General features: G+C 41.0%; 1 protein-coding gene across 2 annotated transcripts in view; it reads right to left on the reverse strand.

Annotated features, from left to right (window-relative positions):
* The window catches only part of RAB3B (RAB3B, member RAS oncogene family), a 47,869-nt gene that overhangs the window by 16,109 nt on the left and 7,092 nt on the right, over positions 1-24,668 (reverse strand). The window lies entirely within an intron of this gene.

A 24,668-nucleotide genomic window follows, 5' to 3' on the forward strand; every position in this document is an offset into this window, starting at 1 on the left:
TGTAACAATTAATTGGAAATCCTTGTATGGAATAATAACTAAGGTTGGACATGTAATAGTTTCATCCCTCCCATTGCCAAGCTCAGGGCTATGCACAGAGTAGGGCTTCAATCATCAAGGAAAACAAAAATGTCATATGAAATTAAGGGCATGTCTTCAGAGCTGGATTTCTAAACTTCTCATTTCAGAATTAGAATCCCTACTGTACTACTTACTATGTGATTGTAGTGGGCAACCTCTAAACTGGCTTCCTATAGTCACTACCTCCTGGTATTCATGTTCTCATGCAATCCCTAATTTACCTTTTTAGGTCTTAGTTTTTTATCTCTAAAATGGGAATAATTCAAATGGCTATACATAAAGTTATTGTGAAGCTTAAGAAAGTTGTTATCTCAAAAATGCTTGCAACAATCTGTGATTTATAGAACATACCACACAGGCATCAATTATGATGTTTGAATCCAAGAGCAGGGCCAGTGTCCCTAGGGTCTACCCAGATGGAGTGGACAAATCTCAGGCCCTGGTCACTTTCTGCCCACTTAACCCTGCTCAGGGCTGCCTCCAATCACAGCCTTAATATGATCCTTCTCACAGACCATATGGCAAATGATGTGACAGAAAGGGATTGGCTAAGGATCGAATTAAGCAGCTTTTGCCCTGATTTCCAACTCCACTACTCATCACTTGTGTGATAATGGACAGTTTGATATGTTCAACTCTTTAAGGTTCAGTTTCTTCATGTCTGGAATGGAAATAATAGTGCCTGTTTTATAGGGTGATTATAATTAAATAAGATGTTTTTTAACTTTTCTAAATTTAATTTCCTCATCGATAAAGTAGTTGTATGAAGATTAGACATAATGTATGACCACTCTGGCAGAGTGTCAGGCACATAGTAGGTGTTCAATAAAGTTCAGAGTAGATGCTGCTTTCATTGTTGATCTTGCTATTTGTTATTTCACTTAAAAAAGTCAGAGACAACAATCTGAGCTCTCACTCTCCTGTGTTCAGTCAAAAGTAGCCTAGATAATCCTGAACTTCCCTCTCTCTATCTTTTATTTTTAAAAATCACTTTGATGAACATTGATTCCTCTCCCCTTGATGAGAATCAGAAATAGAACCAAAGAGGAGACAGGAAAGAATAAGAAAGAGGCATGACTCACTGGCTACTTGAGGAAGGAGACCATGTCATCAAGAGCAATCAATTCACTTCTACAAAACAGACATTCATTAAACTCTTTATATGGTCAGAACATTATACCAGAGATTGGACACCAGAGAAAGCAAGCCACTGGCCTGGCTTCCAGCAATCTGGTTAATGTGGAAGACAGATACATGAGCATGGAGGAAAGTCAACTGACCATTTACTTTTATAAGTGTTTTATATTTTTTATTATCTGTAGGAACAAAATTAAACTACTAATTGGGCATTGTTATGTTAGGCACTATGCTAAGCATTTTTTCTATTTTATTTTATTCAATTTTCAAGAGTCTTGGAATATTATTACCTCATTTACCAATGATGAAGTTAAGTAACTCACCTAATATATTACAACAAGTTTATGAAATTGAGATTCAAACCCAGGACTGTCTGATTCCAATACCTGTCCTCTTCAGGATGTCCCTTACACTATGCTACTTCCTTGTTACATTAGTCTGAAACAGAACAAGTTTCAGTCCCCGTGTTATGTAGGAATTAACTGAGAGTTATGTTTACATAAATATTTACATAAATTACTAGAGTCAAGCAATAAGGACGCAGTCAGGCTTCAAATTCCATCTTTTGACCAAAGTATATACATTTTCAACACAGCCTAAAACCCAACTAGACTTTGTACTCTGGAAATCACCCACAGAATTTAAAGTGAAATCACATGTGTCTGGCACACATGTGTTTAAGCAATATAACTTAACTTCTTTGACTTTCACTAATTCATTGATCCAACACAAACCAGCAGCTTCTTTCTGGGTTTACCTTGTGATTACCCACACATTCTGCAAATTTCTGTTCATCCTATTTTTTCTATTACATGATCTCCCTCAGTACCTCCATTTGTCTTGGTAACAGACTAGTGAGTGCTAAAGTTAAAAAGAAACCTTAGAAGTTATTCAAACCACCCTCCTCACACCTACGAATCCTTTCCATAGCATTCTTGTACTGAGCATTTCTAATGTGGATACTGACCACCTAAAAGGCAGCTATTTCACTGATGGGTAGTTCTGATTATTAGACTGTTTCTTCCATCTGTGGAGCTGAACTCTGCATGTGGTAATTTCTATCCATTATTTAATTCTAGTCTATGGAGACACAAAGAATAAATCTAATTTTCAATTACATGGCAGCCTCCAAATATTCAAATCTTAAGCTGTACCAAGTTTTTTCTTATTATTTTAGTTAACTCCCAGAGAAATCCTGTGAAAGAAGTTTGAGGAGGTGAAAGATAGTGAATGATAAGGGGCTTAAATAAAACCAGGTCTTGGGACTCTAAAGGTCCAGCCCTGTTTTCAAAAGGCAACAACTCTGCTGTTTTAAATCATCTGTCACAGAGACCTTGACAATGAGAAGAATCTCCAGAATAGTGACAGGAACTTAAAACTATCTCAGAAAAACAAGTGAAGAGGAACTTTTAGAACTCTGGGGAATATTACTGCCATCTTCAAATATCTAAAGTACCTAAAGTGCTTTCTTTTTCCTTTTTTTTTTTTTTCTCAAATCTTTACTGGGCACAAATTCTGTGCCAAGTGTTGGCTGGGTCCTGAGGACCTGCTTGAAGTCTACAGCATCTGTTTACCTTAGAAGATAGATGTGGATTGGCAAGGGATTCAGAAGCAGGAGAGGCCCATTTCCATTAAATCTTCTAGTGCCTTTTCTTGACACACACTCTTGCTTTGGAGCTTGGCTTAGCAGAGAAGCTGCCCTTGGCAGCTGGCAAAGTCAAATGCTCCAATTATATGCTCTCCTGGCACCATGTGCCTCTCCTTTGTAGCATTCATCCCTACTGTAATTTTGTGTTTATTTGTATAATCATTTGATTAAGGTCTGTCTCCCTAGCCAAACTGCAAGTGCCACAAGAACAGGATGTCTGGTTTTGCTTACTGTTGTGTCTTTGGTGCCTGGCATCATTCTGGCACAAGGGGTAGGGAGTTTCCAATAAATCCTTGTTGAAAGGATGGATGCATTGGGTATCTGCAAAATTATTAATAGAGCACAGTGAATGTTAGATGGAACTTTCCAAAATCCAAGTCCCATCATCGCCTTCTTGGTCCTTGTTCCCTGGCTTCCATGATCTAAGTTTCCCAAAATAGGGTCTCTGTGTTTCAGCACAGCTTCCCTTCTAGTCTTCCTTCCCCTTCATTCTTCCACTGAAGCAATGAGTTCCAATTTTGCTATTACTTATGGTTTCCCAAATACATTGAAGCTTTCCTTGACTCACTTGTCCCCTCAAAAAGCAACTTCCTTTTCTATCACTTGGTATTTCATCATTGCACACATCATATTTATTGTAGTTACTAGTTCACTTCTCTACCTCCTTTTTTAGGCTATAAGCATCTTGTGGCCCAATCTTATAATAAGATAATCCCCAGACCTTCAGCCTTAGCAACTTGCACATAGTAGGCATTTACTAAGAATACTGATTAATAAAATTCAAAGGCTGACTATGTGCTGAGTGGGAAACAATCATTTAGAACCTGAGGATTAGAGTAAGATCTGAGATCTGATAAACCTCCTTCTTTCTGGCCCCTTTCCAATGTTACAAAAAAGAGCAGAGGCCTAGGTCAGTAGCAAAACTAGTAAGAGCTTATTGCAGGCACCTTCATCCCAGCATCCTGCCTGTTGCATACCCCCCTCCCACAGTGAGGCTCCCTCTTCCCTCCTTCCTCTTCAATTCATTCCCTCCCAGTTAGGTTGGGAGGTGGGGGATAACGCGTAATGGAGAGACAGGTAATGAGAGCTTCTGGGCTGCAAGGCTTCAATCCTTGTTGTTTCAGAGCAGCTGAGATCTGGGCAGTGTGCCTCATGGGACTGGGGGGAAGCCAAAGGGAGAGAGCTTTTCAGGTAGGTTCAGGGTAGTCTGTGATAAGCAGAGGACCCCAGAATGAAGATAGGGAGCCTTTGGACCTAGCTGGGCAGTATGGCCCTCTGTCCTTAGCAGTATAGACAACATTATAGCACACCCTACCATTTAAAAGCATTTCTTTTCCATCACCTCATTGGATGCAAACAATGACAGTGATACAGACTTTTACTAAGAAGAAATCAATTTTCAAGCTCATCCTATCTGACTCCTTTATTTTGCAATGAGAGAAATGAGACCCAGAGAGATAAGGTGAGTTCCCCAAATGACTTTTTGGCTAGAATGGGACTCAAATCCAAATATTATGACTCCACATTTAGAACATTGTGTATTATTGTCCATGTTGATTTACAGATGAAAAAAGGACAAAGGACAGGAAAGAAGTAACTAGAATCCAGGAGTTGGAATTATAAGTACTTCCATGCCCATAGTGTCTTCTCTAGCTAATAAAGCCTCGATAACACCCATCACACACAGATCAGGGAACATAGAGATATTTTTAAGATGCCTGCTATATGAACCATCACCCACAACACCCCAGTGCTTTGGCATGGACAAATTTAGCATCAAAGTTGCCAACCCATTTCCTCTTCACTCCCTTTGCTTCCAAATTGACATCAGCACCATTCACAGCCTTCTGAGTAGTCTCTCTGGGGAAACTGCTTAATTTGCCACCTGCAGTACCCTTTATGTGACTCACCCAACTCCCCATCAAGACAGGAAGAGGTAAGGGAAGAGATGAGGTGGGAAAGGGTGAAGCTTGGAGCAAGATTATTCTTAATACATCCCCAGGTCATGGCAAATAAAAGGAAATGAGACTCAGATCTTTTACTGAGAAATTGCTGATGACAAAAATAGGACCCTTGCAGACAATTCGCAGAAAACAAGTAATAAATAGATGATTGTTCAATAAGTAATCAGAGAAATGCAATTTGAAGTGATGAGATGCCACTTTTTATCTATTGAATTAGCTAAAATTAAACCAAGATAAGATTTGATGATAATATTTTCACTAATGAAAAATCTGCCAAAAGGAAGTAATCTGAAATCGAGGAAAAATTTTACATGTGAGGGTGATCACTGCAATATTAATCGTAATAGCCCCAAATTAAAAATAAGGAAGAACTGGTAAGTTTTGAGAGACCAGAGGTGATGCCTCATTATTTTACCACTGTTTAATGTGCCCAGTGCATGGTAAGAGCAAAAACTACTGATGAATGAATCAATCTGTGTGTAGTACATCCTCATCCTATCTATAAAATACAATGAAGTTACTAAAGGCATTTATTAAGATTTTCTAACTATGTTAGCTATATCTTATACAGTTACATTTTTAAAAGGATAGAAAACTGAATATATTATATGACCTTAACTGTTAAAAAGTCATAGCAATGAGGCAACAGTTCTTCTACCCTCCTGTACCTATGCAGGTGTCTCTTCACCAGCCTCCTCCCTTTGCAGGGCAGCAGCTCTCCTGCCCACTTTGTGACCATGCGGGTGCCTCTTTTCACTGACCTTGTCCTTTTGTGAAGCAGCAGAGGCAGCTCTCCTTCCAAGGCTGCCACTTGTGTCTATGCAGGCCTCTCTTTTAACTAACCTGTCCCTTTCAGGGGTAGCTCTTTCTACCGGTTTGTGTCTATACAGTATCCTTTATTCTTCTCTCCCTTTATATAATAAACTTGTCCCTTTGGATATTAAAAAAAAAATCATTGAAAAAAAAAACAACCAAAATTTCTATACTAGTTATTGTTCAAGCTTAAATATAATTTCAAAGTATTTTAATGCACATGTATTATTTTTATAATCAAGAAAAACTAAAATCACAGCGAGAGCTGGAAATTGCCATTTCCATTATTAGTAGTCCAGGAAGAAAGAAATACAGGGAAAACATGGAGAATAAATCCTAGAGGCCTGGGTATTATAATCGGTATAGATGGATGATGGGGCTTAACTACTATTGAATCTCCCTAGTTCAAAGTATGTCTGAAATTTTCCATCATAAACAGCTAAAAAGAAAATGAGAAAAGTAAAATCTGAAACAGAGTAGCATCTGGGAAGAGGAGAAGCAGTTTCATTTTTACTAGAGTGTAAAATACCATATTTTACAGAATCTAGATGTTGTTCATTTCAGCACATTTTAGCATCTCTGAAAGAAGTCTTGTCTCACAATTGATAGCATTTTAGGTTTTCTGAAACACAGTACTTAAAATACTCAGTGGGGGAAGAGATAGCGGCTGGAGCTAGATCATAGAGGTATTAAATGCCAGCCGGGAAGTCGGACTTCATCCTGAAGAGAACAGGGAGCTCCTGAGGACCTCTTAGAGCTCAATACAGATAGAACTTATTGCTTGAGGACATTCTAAGGGTGTGCCAAATGGTGAGGCCACTCAGGGTGGGGACATTTTCATGTCATCTCATTCCCAGTTCTCTCTAGCTCTACAGGGCAGAATCACTAGGTTGTCTGATAAAGTTCCTTCTCCTTCTGGTTCCCCTGCTTCACATTCATATTCCTGTAAGTAAAAACATTTCTCCAGGACCTGAACCAGCACCTTAACGAAATTCTAATATGGACTTTCCAAAGCCCAAAACTTCACTTTGGAGCTTAGCCCAGGGACCTATGTAGCAACATATTTCTAAAGAAACAAAAAAGGAGTTAACTAGACAGGGTAGGTAAGAAATTAGGTTTCCCTCCCAGGACTTCAGGACCTGACTAGAAAGATAGTCCAGCATCTCCATCCAGCCCTGAGCTGTGCCTTCCCTTTGCTTTCATGGTTGCTTTCTTGCAGGAGTTGGCCCGAGTCACCATAGCAGACAAGTCTTCAGAGGCTCATTTGCATACAGGTGCCAGAGTGTTCTAAAAATAGGGTAAGCATACAGCTCTACAAAGCTAATGCCTTGCAATGTATTTACAAGGGAGGGAAGACAATCATCTGAAGAGGGAGGGGAGCCTGTCAGAGCTGCCTGACCTGGTGCAGGTTGGGAGTCTGGATGCACTAGCCTGCCTTGGGGATTTATGAATACCCCCAACTCTAGGCCTTGGGTTTTCCATTTTTAAATAGGTTTTTAACACGAATTGCGTATTTACTGTCAGGTGCTGTCACAAGTATTTTCTAAGTATCATTTAATCAACCCACAACCAGTTCTTTGAGGCTGGTTGGGTAAAGAAACTGAGGCAAAGAGAGCTTAAGTAATTGCCCAAGTTAGCAAATGTTGAAGCTAGGAGTTTAACTCCTATGTTATACTGCCTTCCAGATGCTAGCATAACAGGGGCTGCCCAGGGAAAGGGGAGGTTCCAGGTTCTCTGCCTCACCCAAAGAAGGATGGAGCTGAGCAGGGAGGAGGAGAAACTGGAGAGGAGACTGGAAGAGGAAGGAAAAAGGATGGAGAGCCAGGAGGAGACCTGGAGGAGGCACACAGAGCAGAGAGACATGAAGTTGCACTGGCTTCTTGGTCTTGGATTGGTTGAAGCAGATGTGGGTGAGAGACCCATGGGGAGGTTAACAATGGCAGCTTTTATCTTGATTTTGATTTTGCTCTTTTCACTTCAGATTTGTCTGGGCTCTTCTGCCCCTTTTCCACGGGTCCCTACCAGAGGTGCCTTCGACTTGTGGCAGGCTTTCGGGCTTCAACAGCCCTGCTTTAGGCCAACCCTATTTGGCTAGGTATTTACGCATGAGGGGATAGATAACTTAGGGTGCTTGATTCAGAAACTATATTCTTTGTCTTCTCTTTGTTGCACACTAATTGTATTAAAGTTCCTTTCCATTAAAGAACTTATGCACTTGAGTATATTTGTCTTGATGCAGCGGATGACAGAACCTATTTAGGCAGGTCTGGGGGTTCTGGGGTGCCCCTCCCTGCTCTGTAATACCAGGACATTAAATTTTTATTTTAACTGAAGGGGTGCCTTCAGTTCATGGTACCCCTCTCTATACTTTCTCAGAGGCTTGAACTATCCTAAACAACTCCCTAGATACCAAACATTGTACTTCTGAAGGTCTCTGTGCTTTGTTTAAGCTGTTCCCCCTGCCTGGAATAACCTGGTCCACTTCCCTGCTGCACCAGTAGCACTTACATTTCAGAATTCAGTTCAATGTTTCCTCCTTTATGATTCACTTTTTCCCCAATACCCACAAACAGAAGTAATGAATGATTGCCTCTGTCAAGACTTAGTCTATTAATTCTTATAACAACAGCAAGGACCATTTCATACCCACTTTGCAGATGAAGTTACTGAGACTGACATTAAATAGCTGATAAATATCTGAATCAGGCAGTCTGACCTCACAGTGGTCCAAATCCCTATTCAAATGTTAACTCTTGTTTTTTTTTGTTTGTTTGTTTTTATGATTGGTTTAACAGCTGGGAAGTAATTTGGAGCAGCATACCTGGGAGGAAAAAATCAGATTAGAGTCAGAACCCGAGTGAAAAAAAAAAAAAGATGAAGTCACTCTGACAAATCTTTTGCTGCCACTTTAAATCTCTTTGGGAAGAAAACCAAAAATATACTTTAAAAAATTCTACACGCTGGCACCCCCTTCTGTTCCCACCTCAGGGATGGAATTACCTCTTCCAAAAATTCTCTTGAAATTTTCATTCTCATCATCCATTTAATTCTAGTGTCTCCAGCACTGTCATTAAACACCATCAGCTCTTAATGAATGGGTGCTGGAGGGGTAGCAGTGAGAGTATGGAATTGGGGGTCAAGTACACCTGAGCTCAAATTCCAGCTCTGCCACTTCTTGGCATGTGCCTTGAATCACTTATCTGACATTCTGAGTCCCAGGTTTGTTAGCTGCAGAATGGGATTGATAATAATAACCTTTTCTTGATATTGTTGGGAAGGTAAAATGAGATGTGTTGTGACAGTGCTTGGGTAGCTGTAAAACTCTGAGGAAACATTAGTCATGTTCATTCAATTTACAGTTTAGCGGCAATAATCTGCAGTGCTTCCCCTGGGGCCACACCCAGGACAGGCTTCAGATACCCTGAGAGATGGCAGTAGAGGGAAGTGTTAGGAGGGAGGAGCCCCAGAAAACCAGGTTGGTAAGACCTGAGCAAACTTCCACAGGAAGGAAATTAAAAGACTAATTATGCCTCTGCTGGTGGTAAATTTCCAGGCCAGCCTTTGGGCTCAGTCAGTTGACACAGCAACACATCAGTGGGGGAGGACAGTATCCTGAGAGGACAATTTCTGTCCTCACAAGAGGCATTTCTTGGGAGTCAGAACTCCATGTCCAGCCAGAGAGTCTCCTCTGATTATCTCTATTCACACTTTCTCTTCTTACTCCCTTATCTCTTCCTCCTCAAGTCCTCAGTGAGGAAATTGAAAGGGTTCTATCAGTTTATGAGGTTCAGCCTGGTGCCCTATTTAAAATGGTCCCTGCTGAGGAGGCTGGGATGAACTGGGACAGCTCCAGCACAGCACGGTTATAGGTTTAGCAACGGAAACACTGTGGTCCAGTGGGAAGAGCCCATGCATGGAAGAAAGCCTGGTTCAAGTCTTAATCCACTTACCAGCAGTGTGACCACTGACAAATTACAAATGCTGTACCTCTCTGGCTGCATCCTCATGTGTATAATGGGAATAGCAAGATGATCTTTTAGGATCAGAGCACAGGTTTGTCAGAGGATCTGGTGGACCAGGGTCCAGGTGATTCTGATAGGGAGGCAGGTAAGAAAGCCAGGTGCCCATCGTACTCAACAGCTAACATGAAAGGTGCCTCAGAGCTTCTGATGGGTAGAACTATGCAGAGAAGGTCACTAGGGGAGGCAAAACTTGAACTGGGGCAGAAAGAAGGACCAGACATTTGAGTCTGTCTTGACTTTGTGAAGTATAAAGCCACAGCCTGAGCACAGACTTTCATTCTGTCAACCTTTACTGAATGCTAACTCTCTAACCAGGTGCAGTGCTGGAGAGTATAACTGTAAACATCAGTGTAACTGTAAAACTCAGACCTGGGACTCTGCTCTCAGGAAGCTTGCAATCATGGGAGAAGACAGACAATTTCTAGATACTTGCAATACATCTGGAAAGTATGGAAAGTAAAGAGGAGGCCCTTAACCCAGGCTGGGGGAGAGGTGAGTCAGGGAAGGTTACCCCAAGGTGATTATACATGAATTTAGTTTTTAAAATCAAATGGAAGTTTGTTGATAGAAAATGGAGAGGAGAGGTAGTCCTTAGGGAGAAGGGAAATCAAGAAATGAAAAAGGGCATTCTAACTATGATAGCCAAGAAGAACCCAAGGAGACATTGGCAATAAATGTAATGTGGTTTCCTGGATGTGATCCTGAAAGAGCAAAGGAACATTAAATAAAAAACTAGGGAAATCTGAATAAGTCATAAACTTGGTTTGTAGTAATGTGTCCATGTGAGTTAATTAGAAAAATACCCCTCATTAAAATAAGATGGTAAGAAAAAGGGAAATAGGTGTGGGTATTATCTTTGCCATTCTTCAATAAATCTTAAATCGCTCTGAAAAGTAAAGTATTGGTTTTGGTTTTTTGTTTTTTTTTTTAAGTGTATCCAGTGTTTGGAATGTAGGTCTGGAGCAGACCTGGGTACAGTATGTATTGACTGAGGTGTGAGGGGCTTAACCCAGAGCCCTTCAAGGAAGGGCTTAAAATGCCAAGCAAAGGGATGTAATGGAGTGAGGAGCAGCCTCCTGAGTATAGGCAGTGAGGAAACAGAGACCAAAGAGTATGAAGGGAGCGAGACTGAGGGCAGGGAGATCCATTCAGGCTGCTGTTCTAGTCTGAGGGGAAGTTGAGATAGAAAAAGGGTAGAAGGGAGCTGTGCTTGGTAAATGTTTATGGAATTATCACTCAGGAAAGGAGTCATTCAAAGAGAACTTGGGAAAATAGAATTGGTAGTTGTTTTTTTTTAAAGATGTATTTATGCAAAAACTGGGGTACAGGCCAGAGGTACAAGGTTGAGAGGGTACACCAGAGACAGAGTGGGGAACAAAACAGGCAGATTGACTGAAATACACTGCTGAGGGGAGCAGCAGGCAAGACAGAAGAGGTCTGCCACGCCATGTGGGTCACTTCCTTGGTCAGGGATTGAACTCTTGCTGCAGTGGCTGTGAACAGCTGCATAGTGCTGTGCTTTAACTCATTGCACCATCAGGGAGGACCCTAGAATTGATAGTTTTAATGAACAACTGGATGAGTAGAAGTAGAGCTGAAAGGAATAAAGGAAGGAACCTGGATTTTGACTGGAAGCAGTGGGTGAGGGAGCTTAAGAAAGGGAGCATAAATATCACTATGGACTTGCCCTCCCATCCATCTCCCCTTTCCTCCACTCCACCCCTGGACCTAATCTCAGAGCCTCTACGTCATTAGCACACAGTCTCATTAGCACACAGTCGACAGACTTCACAGAGTAAGGTGAAAAGCATAGAAATGCAGAGAGGATAGGAGTTTCTAGCTGTCACCTGGCAACAGAAGGTATGGAGCAGTGGCATTTGACAATGGCTTGGGGGACAGGGAACTCTGCAGAAGGGATTATAAAGCCTGAGTGGAATGACCTCCCTTATTCCCACCCTGCCTTTAACAACACATCAGACAAACTGCAACTATCTCCCACCTCCCAATGCAACTAAGCTTGAGGGTTTGCGCACTATGCTCTCCCTGTGCACTGAAAATGGGGGTTAAATGTCCATTGCTCTACTAATGAAATCCCCCCTATGGGCCCTGGGTAGTCTTCATGTTGGATAGAGAAAGGAGGACCAGTATAAAAGGAAAGAAGCTAAAAAGCTAACAGGAAATAGTTTGCAAGAGATAACCCATCCCCTTCTCAGAGAGTTTGCTTGCAGGCTCCAAATTTCAGTGGTGACATTGACTCTCAACTACCTGTGAGGTCCCTGTTTTGTCACAAGGCAGTGGGAAGAGAGGGGAGGCAGTTAGATGTGAAAAAAACACAGGCTAATTTTGAATATCAGCAGTGTCATGTCCTCCTTAAGATATGATCGATTTTCTTAACTTCTGAGCTTTCGTTTTCTCATCTGTTTTGTGCATGGTTGAGATGATTACTTAAAAAAAAAAGTATATAAAGCACCTACATCATACAGTTGTTGCCCAGTAAATTACAACTCTTAACAAAAGTTTTACCATCTACAAAGCTCTTTCTAAGCATCAAATCCTTAGCTATGTGAAGCCAAAACAAGAGAGGAGCAGAGAACACAGTACATATACTGGTTTCAAAATCATGGAATGCTATTCAAACTGGGACTCGCACTAGGTCAGTAAATGAACTTGATTAAGTTCCTTTACTTCTCTGGACCTCAATTTATTTACCTGTAAAGTAGTGATAATAACAGCCCCTAGCTTACAGGGTAGTTGTGAGATGAGTTGATAAAAGCACTAAGCACAGTGCTAGCTATTAGCCAGTGTTATTGTCAGCTCCATCATGCATAGAGGCCAGTATTAGTAGCCACATTTTTAGGTGAGCAGATTTACATAAATGGTGGTGGTTGTTTACTACCACAAAAATTACAAGTGAAACTGGGAGGGATGTTAGATAATCAGAGTAAGATGGCACCTCTGCCGATCTCTGGGCTTCTAAAATCAAGGATCAAGGAGAAGCAAGATACTCACCCCCCTACTCATGCCTCCCACACAGCCATGATGGCTATTGTATTGTCTTATTATACCTTTTATCCCTCTATTCTTCTAAGCCATGGCAAAAAGCCCAAGTCCTTCAGGCCATTCCTGGTTCCTGGACTCTGCTACCCTTCCAGCTCTGTACATATCTTTTCTCACAAGATTTCCCCCTACTCCCCACTGAAACCTTTCCATAAGCCTTCTGAAACTCAACAGTTGGTCATTAGAAACACTTTTTCTTCAACCTCTTCTCTAAATTTTCTTTTTACCTCCTTATATAAATAGAAACCTACCTCTCCCTGAGAATAGGCCTTCCCCTCAGTCCTCAGAATCAAGGGTTGCTTCCTCTCTCACCACCTTTGAATCACTACACCAAGAGATATAATATATATGCTATTGCTTCTCACCCCTTGCTGCCAAATCATTTTCTTTCCCTTCTTCAAAAAACAAAACACCATCACGTTGAATCTCATCTTATGATTATGCCACCCACTTATCCCTCGATAAACCATGATCACTGAATAATGAACAGCTCCTAGTTCACTGTATTTCTCCATAGTCCTTGGTGATTTCAACATCCATGGAGATGAGCCTTCCAGCATCTTCAAATGTTATTTCCTCAAACTCCTTCAGTGACATTGACCTCACTCTACCTTGGCCTCCACAGCACTGGTAATGACCAACAGTGAATTTAAGTAGCCTACACTCAGATCACTAGGACCTTTCTAGTTCACTTCTTCCATATTACCAGCTTCAAGGGTTTTCAACCCCTACCATCTTTTCCCGGTCCTTCACACCCCTACATTCTCACCTTCTTTGCTGCCCAGCTTGAATTCTATGATCGGTCATGACAATGTCTCTCCTGCACACATCCTGCCTCCTGTGATCCTTGACTGCTGTGTCATATGTACTCAGCAAAACAACACTTTCATTAAAGCCAGTGATCTGCTTATGTGATGTCTGTATCTACAGAGAAAAGCAGTATGGGAGCTAAACACACATCTATGCTTTAAATTCATGAATTCATGAATTTAAATTTATGATCACTAATTTCAAATGGAGCCTTAATGCTAATCAGCAATCAAGTTACATTTCCCTAGTCTTTTCACTTCCACCTCCTTAAAAAACATTCTCCTTTCTCCTACCCCATCCTCACTTTCAGATGACCTACTTCATCAGAAAATTGTGTCCAAGAGAACTTCCACCGCGTGGGGAGCAAAACAGGTGTATCTATTGAAACACACTGCTGAAGGGAGCAATGGGTGAGATAGGAGAGGTCTGCTGTGCCATGTGGGTCATCTCCTTAGCTGGGGATTGAACTGCTGCAGTGGCTGCAGATAGCTTCATACTGCTGAGACTTAACCCCTTGTGCCACCAGGGAGGACCTGGCTTCATGAATTTAAATACTATCTATTTGCTGATGACTACTAATTTATACTCCAGCCAAATGCCCAGAACTGCAGGCTTATTTTTTCCAGCTGCCTATTCTGTAGCTCTACTTAGTTATCTAACAGTTGGTCCCAAATTTCAGATTCAGATTTTCTCCCCAAATCCTGCTGTTCCATAAGTCTTTCCTGTCTCAGTCAAAGGCATCTCCAACACTTGCAGGTTGCTCAACCCACACCCTCAGAATTATCCATGACTTCCCCCTTCTTAATCTCTCTATATCCAATTTATCAGCAAATCCTGTCAGCAGTATTTTCAACAAATACACAGACTGACCACTTTAACTACCACCACTACTACCACCCCAATTCAAGCCACCATTCATTCCTGGCCTGGCTAATTGCAAATCCTAGCTGATCCTCCCTGCTGCCCTTTGCCTATTTATAACTTATTCTTGAAACCAGTATAATCCTGCCTCAGAGCAATCCTTTTAAATATTAAAAAATAAGTCACTGGGCCCTCCCTGGTGGTGCAGCGGTTTAAAGCACAGCACTGAGAAGCTAAAGCCGCTTCCGCATGAGTTCGATCCCCGCCTGCCCCGGAGGTGACCACATGGTGTGGCAAACCTCTCCTGACCCGCCCGCTACTCCCCTCAGCAGTGTACTTCATAGATCTGCCTGTTCTGTTCCCCACTCTGTCTCTGGTGAAGCCTCTCACCACCCCTGCACCTCTGGCCTGTCCCCCAGTTCTATATGAATAAATAAATAAATCTTTTTTAAAAAGTCACTAAAATATCCTTGAATTAGATACTAGTGATGGTTGCACAAATTTTTGAATACTAAAAAACCAGTGAAGTATATAATTTAAAGGTAACTATATTATATGAATTATAATTCAAGTAAAACTATATTATTAGATACAACATGGTTTGGATTCTGAAATAGTAAAAAGACATTAGCTGAAAATCTATTAAAATCTAGATAAAGTGTTTAGTTTGGTGTACCAATTTTAAATTTGTAATTTTGACAAATGTACCATCGTTATTATGTAAGATGTTAACATTAGGTAAACTGGATTAAAAATAAATGGGATTCTATGTATTTTCATTGCAAATTTTCTATAAATCATAGAATAGATTAATGGTGTTAGGGGCTGAAAGGGGAGGGAAATGGGAAGTTGCTCAATTGGTATAAAGATTTTGTTATTCAAGATGAATAGTTCTAGTGGTCTGCTGAACAACATAGTGCCTATAGTTATTAATACTGTACTGTACACTTAAAATTTTGTTAACAGAGTAGAGCTCATATTAAGTACTTTTACCATTAAAGAGTTGGGGAGGATGGACACAAAGTCTTTTCAGAGGTGCTGGGTAGGTCTAGTATCTTGATTGTGATGGTGGCTTCACAGGTGTTTGCATATGTCCAAACTCATCAAATTATATACATTAACTAAGTAGCTTTGTATCTCATTTATATTTAATAAAGTTGTTTTCTTTATTTAGGCTCTAATCTGGCCCTCCTACTAACTCTCTGGCCTCACCTCTGACTATTCTCCTCCCTAGTCCAGCTACACTGTCCTCCTACTATGCCTGGAATATGGCAGACATAGTTCTGCCTTAGGGTTTCTACACTTACTTCCTTCTGCCAAGAACACTCTTTCACCAAAATATCCCATACCTCCTTCAGGTTTTACTACTCAACAAGCCCCTTTTCAGTGAGGCTTACTCTGGCCACCATAATTAAATTTGTAAGTAACCTCCTTCCTCTTTCCCTTATCCTGCTGTGTTTTCCCATGACACTTATCATCAGAGAACATAGTTCTCCCCCTTAAATCTAGGGCAGTATTGGGTAAGGGCTTTTCTCTGTCAGTTTTACTGTTGCATCTGCAGCACCTAGAACATGCTTGTGCCTACAATGTAAATATGGTTGAGTGAATGGTTGAATAGTTGAAAAAAACACATAAAAGGGGAGTTCTGTGTGGCTTGAATGGCCACAGCACACAGTAGATGAAGCGGAGGCAGAGATGTGACAGACAAGAGTCCAAACACCTCATAGTAAGAACATTCTACAAAGCAAACTACAACTCACCCCTATCCTTACCCCAGCTCAGCTTATTTTGATCCCCATGCTTGGAAATCCTCACTAAACCTTTTCCCTCTCTACCCATCCTATAATGTCCCCACCACCATCACCAATTTCCTACCCACTCAGCCCAACACTGAACTTTCTCTTTTAAATTTCTACTGCATTCACTCAGCATATGCATTTTGCTTTGTTATGGTTTAATTCATTTTTTTAACTCCCCAGCTAAACCACATATGATCTCAGGGCAAGGCTCTGCCAAGGAGTCAGCCACCAGCCACACTGCAGACTCAGCTTAGGACTCAGAGAAAGACCTCAGGAGGATATACATCAAATCCTAAACAGGATGCCTAGTCTAGTTCAGATCACATCCAGACTCCTGGCATTCACAAGTCAATTCTTGAGAGTAATACTGTTAATGCTAATAAAGGCTACCAGTTAGTAATCACTCATTATGTACCGGGTACTAGCCAAAGTATTATCTTATTTCAACTCTCAGCAACACTGTGTGGTTGTTTCAAAATTATCCTTATTTCAGAAGAACAAAGTGAAATACAGAAAGATAACAGGGCTTGTACAAGGTGACAGCAGCAAAAATGGGCTCACTCCAAAGGCTGAGCTCCTCATCACATGCTGCACCACTTCCTCCCTACAGCGGTTATCAGCTGAGTAAAAAACTTAGGTCAGTATAGACCACAGAGCTAGATGAATGAAACAGACGGTCCTGCCTCTCAAGATGTGATTATTTGCTAGAACCTCCTCTCATCCCATAAGGCCACCTCCTCCATGGAGCCTTTCTGATGTCTTCAAGCAGAGAGGAAGCATTGCTACTCTGAATTCCCTTAAAATTTTCTCTGCCTCTATCAAAGCATCGTATGTTTGTAGCATCATCAGTGTTTGTGGACATGCTGTATCTCCTTTACTACAACAGTGCCTTAGAGGTAGAAACTTCATTTCACTCGTCCCTGCAGAGCCTATTCCAGCAAGGCACATAATGGGTCCTTGGGCCCATGCTTTTGCAAATATCTTCTCTTTGGCTTATAAAGATTATTCTCTGTAATAACCTGAAAAAAACTCTTCTTCAGTTGCCAAGACCAGTTCAAACATTTCTTCCTTTATGAAGCCTTCAATAACTTTCTTGGGCAGAGGTAGCTATTTCTTTCCTTGTACTCCTATCACACTTTCCTTATTACTTTATCATTTATACTGTACTCTGTTTGTCTGCCCTTTTATGACAGTGTGTGGCACATAATAGGTTCATGATACAGGTGTCTTGAATGAATGAATATGCAAATAGATTGTAGGTTATTGTTTTTTTTCCCCCTTACCAATGTGAGTGGGGGAAAGAGGTGGTGACCCCAAAGAGTAGAGGTCCCTTGGACAGCCCATCAGGATTGCTGGCTAATTCATCTGCAAGTCACAAAGAACAGATACGACTGCACATCTGATGTAACTTCCTGTGTTCTTTGTTGTGATTTTAAAAATCAGATTAAACCTCTTCCAGCAGCTTACTGTTATAGGCTTTGAGAAGATGAAAGTATCAACATGTGTTTGTAGCCACACAAGGAAACTTGCTACCTGGAAAAGTTCTGATTATCCTAAGATAATCAGAGTTTGGGGTGTTACACTCCGAAACTGCCTCCACATTTCTGGAGCCAGAGGACCTGTCCCTGACTCCAGGACTTGTCCCTCAGCCTCCAACCTCTTCTGTGATTCCCATAAGTGCCACATTATGTTTGAATGGCCAAATTTCACCTTCCTAAAGGTGGCATGAGAAACCCTGGAGTGTGTTAGCCATAGACTTTGCCATAGGCCCTCAGTAAAATCCTTACCTCTTCAGGATCAGCCTCCTCATATCTAAAATATAGAGACTGAGATGGGATGAGCTCTAAATGTAGGAACTTATTGGCATCTAAAGAAGTAGCTCCCCTCAGCAGTATACTTCCATCAATCTGCCTGTTCTCCCTATGTCTCTGATGAATCCTGTCTCTGATGAATCCGCCCTTGCACCTCCAGCCTGTTCCCCAGTTCTGTATGCATAAATAAATAAATCTTTAAAGATAAAAAGACATAGACCTACCAATACCTTGACTTTAGCCCAGGAAGACCTATTTTGAACTTCTGACCTCCAGAACTGTAAGAAACAATTTGTGTTTTTTTTTCCCTAAATTTATTAAGTCATTAAGTTATAGTGATTTGTGAATACAACTATAGGAAACCAATATAGATGCTCATTAGAGAGCTACTCAATCTCCTAATAATCTATTAGCACATATTCTAAAGTTCTAGGGAAAAGTCAGTCTTTCTTGATGTCTTAGTTGTTTCCCTTAACCAGAACAAGAGACCAGTTATTAATTTTTTTTCACTTTTGGAGCTCAAAGGTAAATTCAATCTTATTAGTTCCTGGTGAGCTGGGAATGTGTCATATTAATTTATCTACTCCCAATGTCTAGCATAGTAAATATTTGTTAAATGACTGCTCCTGAGCCACATCTACCCTCATCTAGGTTTTTTGGTGTCTTTCCCACATCTCAAAGCCCTATTACATCTTATGTATCCTTTTATTACTGGTCCTAACATATAGACCTTTGATATTCCCCGATTTAATATTCACTAACTTAATTATTTATAAGTGACTCCAAAGCCATATGGTAACCTAACATTCATTGATGCAGCTGTGAGGGAGTAAGACAGTTGGCCAGTGAATGAACCTAGCTGACTGCCTGACACCCCCAGCTCACCTGTTCTTATTCCCAGCTCCTGGTTACAGAAGCAGTGGCTCTTACTCTATGACACTCAGGACTTCTAGGAAGTGTCGTAAGATACCTTTCCTATTTGTCCCAGCTTTTATCATTCTGCCAAAGCTTTGTCTGACACTAATGGTTACTTCTATCTATCACTTTAATTATAAAAAGAGCTATTAGAAGAGGAACCCTCCTTTGCCCCTCCATAAGGAAGACTGACCTGAAGACAGAGAATTTTACAACAGACCTGGATGGGATGCCTTAGGCATTAAGCATCATAAGTCTGAGCAAAGCTACTTTAAGTTTGAAGTCATGTTGTGTGGGGTAATTGTAGCTAGCAGCCCACACTCACCTGTGACAGGCTTGTGTGTCCATTTGACCAGAGTGAAGTATTAGCAAGCCCTGCTTATCTGAAGACTTAGACCATATGCTTTATCCCCATCTTTTATCAGTAATAAAGCAGGCGCACTACTCTCCATCTCTCTGGTTCCTGCATCTATCTCTCAATTAGTTCCATACTCAAGTGAGGAAGGAAAGGCATATCATTTATTGATCCCCTTATATCTTTAATAAAAACTCCTACTTGTTTTGACATGGGGTTCACCCCATGTCAGGCACTAGGTTGGTGCTTTGCACACATTATCTTTTTAAAATCATCACCTGTGCAGCAAAACAAATAGAATGAGGGAGATATACACCAACACTATTGTAACCAAGGGCTTCAGAGGAGGGAGTTGAAGAGAATGAAAGAGGAAGTAGAATAATGATACCAGAACAGGCCCAGCAGTAAGGATAGTAGTTTGTAGATCCTTCACCAAACAGAGTTCATAAACTCTCAATAAATGAATGATGGATAAACCAGACAGTTGACTGGCTAGTTTTTTATACAAGTCACCCTGGGCAGATAAGACACTATCTTAAAAAATAATGAGAATAATGAGGCCCTCCCTGGTGGCACAGCAGGTTAAAGCACAGCACTAAGAAGCTTAAGTCACTTCCGCATGAGTCTGATCCCGCCTGCCCCGGAGGTGACCACATGGTGCGGCAGACCTCTCCTGACCTGCCCGCTGCACCCCTCAGCAGTGTACTTTGTCGATCTGCCTGTTCTGCTCCCCACTCTGTCTCTGGTGAATCCTCTCACGCTCCGCATCTCTGGCCTGTACCCCAGTTCTGCATGAATAAATAAATCTTTAAAAAAAAAATAAGAAGAAGAATGAACAGCCTATACCAGAGACATTTTGTGGGGGTGGAGTGAGGAATGGGGGGGAGAGAAGTACACTGAACTGTGGTGATGGCATATGGGTGACTTGGTGATGGGAAGCCCATGGGGATTACAATTGAGATGAAAAAAAATGTACAAAATGATGTAAAAATAAACTATTATATATATATATAAAGACACTATCTTAAAAGTTTTGATATGGCACCACAAAATCCTCAATGGTGGGAGTAGGAAGGAGTCAGTTCTATCTTCCCATGATGGGGTTCCTGCCACTGTGTTCCCTGATGGGTGAGCTGGTGTGATGAAGAACATCAGCTAATAAGCCTTGTAAATTTTCAGCAGAAATGAGTCTGAAACCCAACCACAAGCCAGGGAATGAGACCTAAATCACAAGTTCAGTGATTCCTAAGCTCTGCATCTCAGTACCTGAGTTTGAAACGAGTCTGTTCTTTGCTTCAGGGTTCTTACCACAGATGAAATGAGTTATTTGTTATTCATATACTTAGTTCCTATGCCCCCTGCTAACATGTTAACTCCATGAGGGCAGAAATGGTGTTCCTCCACACTGAGCATAATACCTGGCACAGAGTGAGTAGCAGATAATGTTTCTTGAATGAGTGAAAGAATGAAATTTTCTGTTCCACTCCACACAAATAACTTGACCTCTCTGACCCCAACCAGCCATTCTTGAAAGTGGTAACTACCTCCCTAGATGAAAGACACAAAAAGTGGTTTAGAGCACTTATCAGGAGGATTCACATGGCTGACAATATCTGTAGATCTTCTAATTTACTCAAGGTTTATTAGTTCTCCATGGTCTTTCACTTCCATTTTTTCATTTGGTCTTCACAAAAATCCATGAGGCAAGAAGAGCAAGAATTATTTTCATTTCACAGTTGGGAAAACAGTCAATCCAAAGTCTCCTGTCTTCGGGAACCCTGATTCCAGAGTCCTAGTGTTAAAGACTACTCAGTCCCCCATATACCCCCAGATTCTTCCTTTGAGCAGTTCCAGATCCAACAGTCTTTGCAGTGGGCTCCATCCATGTAGAGATTAAAGGGCCTCTCTCACTCTGCTCTTGCCACAGGTCTCTAAGGGTTGCTTGGCAACCAAAACCCAGCAATAAGTGGCCTCTGGTCAGGTCTGTTGCTGTGGAGTTACCGAGTCCCCCTCCCTTCACACCTGTGCATGTTCTCACTCCTTATTATTGAGACTTTTCCCCAGTCCCCTCCTCCCCTGTAAGGTTTTCTTCTCTGATTCATAATAATTAACCTCTCAGGAAACAGAGGGGGCTCTCAGGGACCTATGCGGCAAGGGACCCTCAGGGAACAAAAACACTATAATGCCCTCGCTGCCCCATATCCCCAGAGATGATAGAACTCCTTTTGTGAATGGTCCTGCTCAGCAATGCTCATCACCTCTTCATCTCCCCTCTCCACTTTCCATCCTGAAAATGGCTTTCTGAAGGGCTCAGAAAGAAACTGAATGGACTGGAAAAATTAAAGCCACACCTCCAACAGTGCTAGTGAATTTCTGGTTGCTGTTCCAGTGCTCCTGGAGCCACAAGTGGGAAGCCTTGGGAGGGGACCCATTCACCTTTTGCTTGTGGCTCAAGAACAGAAAAAGAAAGGAAACTAACATTGATTGCATTCCTTATACGTACCGGGTATCATACTATGTTGTTAGGTGTAGCCCCTTTAGAGTTGAGGGTATTATCTATTCATCACAGAAGTGAAATGACTTACTAAATCTCATACAGCTTAAAAAAAAAAAATCAAAAGTCCCAAAATTTGTATTGAAGCCCTAACCTCCCTCCCCCACATTCCAGTGTGTCTATATTTGGAGATGGGAACCCTAAGAAAGTAGTTAAGATTAAATAAGGGTATAAGGGTGGGGTGCTGATCCAGTAGGATTATAAAAAGAAATTCCAGAGGACTTGCTTGCTTTTCTACAAATATACACACCAAGGGAAGACCCTAGAGCAAACAGTGAAAAGGCAACTGTCTGCATCCCAACAGGGAGCTCTCACCAAGCAGCAACACTTGATATTCAACTGCCTATCCCCAGAACTGCAAGAATAAATTTAATTTATTTTGTTTAAGCCATACAGTCCATACTATTGTGTTATGGTAGCTTGACAAGATTAATACACTTAGTTTAGGTCCTTATTACTTTTTCTAACCACCTCGTTTTTGGTCTTACTTCCATCTACCTTCCAAACAAAACGAGAGGTTTTTCTAGAATGCAGATATGACCTGTTAAGCACTTTTAGGCTCCTCAGTGCCGTCAGTGCCTGTGATGAAGGTCTCCAAATTTATACCAATTTATAACCAGTAAGTAAGAAAAATGAAGGCGCAGTACCCACAATATTTGTATAGTTATTTAGATTTTATGCATGTACGTATGTATGTACATATGTGTTTATGTATGCTCTGTAAATATTAAAACACATGGATATTAAAACACATAAAAATGAAATACATTTAAATTTACAAAATCAGAAAATTATTTTTGCTACAGAAAAGCACATGCAACCTTTTTGCAAATTATTTTTAAGCCAAAGCAATGTGATTAACCATGTCATATCTAATTAGATCATCACTGATTTGCCTTGAAATACGCTGACAATGAACTTATGCTGGGAGTCAGAAAAGCATCAGTTCAGCCATTTTCTATCTTCACTATAATCAGTACTGTCTTCAATCAGAGGTTTCAGTCACAGATTTCTTTGTAAGACTCTTATAGGGTTCATTTAGTTAAAAGTAGGTAGGATAATCAATAAGATTATCCTTTCCACTTAAGAGGAAGACTGCAAAAGCCCTTGTCACAGGCTGAAAATGAAAGAGTTCCAGACACCATCACTGCCAATCCCTAACAAGGGCAGAACAGTCCCCTCCTATCTGAAATTTTTTTCATGTGAAGTATATGTGACCATCTGATGCAGAGATCAAATAAAGACATCTCTGTCAATCCATATTGTAAAAATGTACTTTATATTCACAGATAAAAATAAACTCTATTAATAGTTTCTTCAACTCCCTAAGGAGTCACCAGGCACATACCCTTTGACTCCTAGCAAGAACCTTCTGTTTGTTGTACACGGCCTCCCTGACTGCAAGCTGCCCTCATATAGCCTCTCCAGCAGACTCTCCCCCCAACACCCCCTCCCTGCTCTTACGAAGCCTTGCTCCAGTTTCACTATATTGCTCAGATGCCCCAAATATCCTGTGTTTCACCTTCCTCAGTGCATTGGCTGCAAGCATGACGTCAGATAACACAAGTGGAAGCACCTGGCACATAACAGCACTTAATAATGCTTATTGATTCTCACCATGAGGTAGTTAAACTAAATCAGTGGTTCTTTAATTTTAGCCCACCTCAAAACCACCTGGAAGGCTTGTTAGAACACAGATTGTTGGGCCATAATCCAGAATTTGATTCATTGGGCCTGGGTGCCGCCTAGGGATCAGCATTTCCAACAAATTCCCAGGTGACACTAATATCAATGAGCGAGAGATCACAATTCTAGACCCAGTGAACTAGATGATCTGTATGGCTTCCCCATATCTAATGATACATAATTCTTCAATGCTTTTAATAGGGAATACAATTTAAAAATGAACTCTTACAGAAATATGAGGTCAAGTAGACATGGTATAGAAAAAAGGATCTGTAATTTAGAATCAGGAGGTTGAAACCCTACTTGGTTATTTGTTTGGATTAACCTAAGTTCACTTAATTAACCTCTGAATCTGCATTTTTTTATCTCCTGCAAAACACAAGTGTTGGTCCGGTGGCATGGGTTAAGGCACAGTGCTGCAAAGCTGGCCACAGCCACCTGAGTGCAAGTTTCATCCCCAGTCGGGGAGGTAACCCACGTGGCACAGGAGACCTCTTCTGTCTCACCTGCTGTTTCCCTTACCAGTGTACTTTGTCAGTCTGCCTGTTCTGCTCCCCACTCTGTCTCTTGTGAATCCTCTCATTGCCCCTGCACCTCTTGCTGTACCCTGGTTCTGTATGCATAAATAAGTCTTTAAAAATATATGGACATAGCTCATAAAAAAGTACAATATACAGACTATGCCAATAGGATATACTCATAATGTGCCAATGTGCATTTAACAACTCGAATGGACAAATACATGTTTCAAACATTTTAATACACTAAATTTTCAAAATTTCCAATCTCAATGCTAATTCATTAATGAAAATTATATGATCTACATGTTTTTATGTCCTCTTAATTCTATGTATATATATTTTATTGGCATCATCAGTAAACACCATTAAGAGTTTCTTTGGTAACCAGGTTCCAAGATGGTCCCCACCGATTCCTTTCCTCTCAGTATTCATACCCTTATGTAGTTTCCTTCTACTGAGTCAGTGACCAATGGAATGCTCTAAGGCTAAGCAGTAAGAGACATTGTCTCTTAGGGTTTTTGGCTTTCTTCACCTAGAAAAAGCCATGAAGACACTTCAGCAACTCTGTGGAGAGAGCCAAATGGTAAGGAACCAAGGCCACTTGCTATTGGCCAATATCAGTCTTGGGATAATC

Source organism: Condylura cristata, unplaced genomic scaffold (assembly GCF_000260355.1).
Source record: "Condylura cristata isolate star-nosed mole 26May11 unplaced genomic scaffold, ConCri1.0 scaffold00008, whole genome shotgun sequence".
Lineage (NCBI taxonomy): Eukaryota > Metazoa > Chordata > Mammalia > Eulipotyphla > Talpidae > Condylura > Condylura cristata.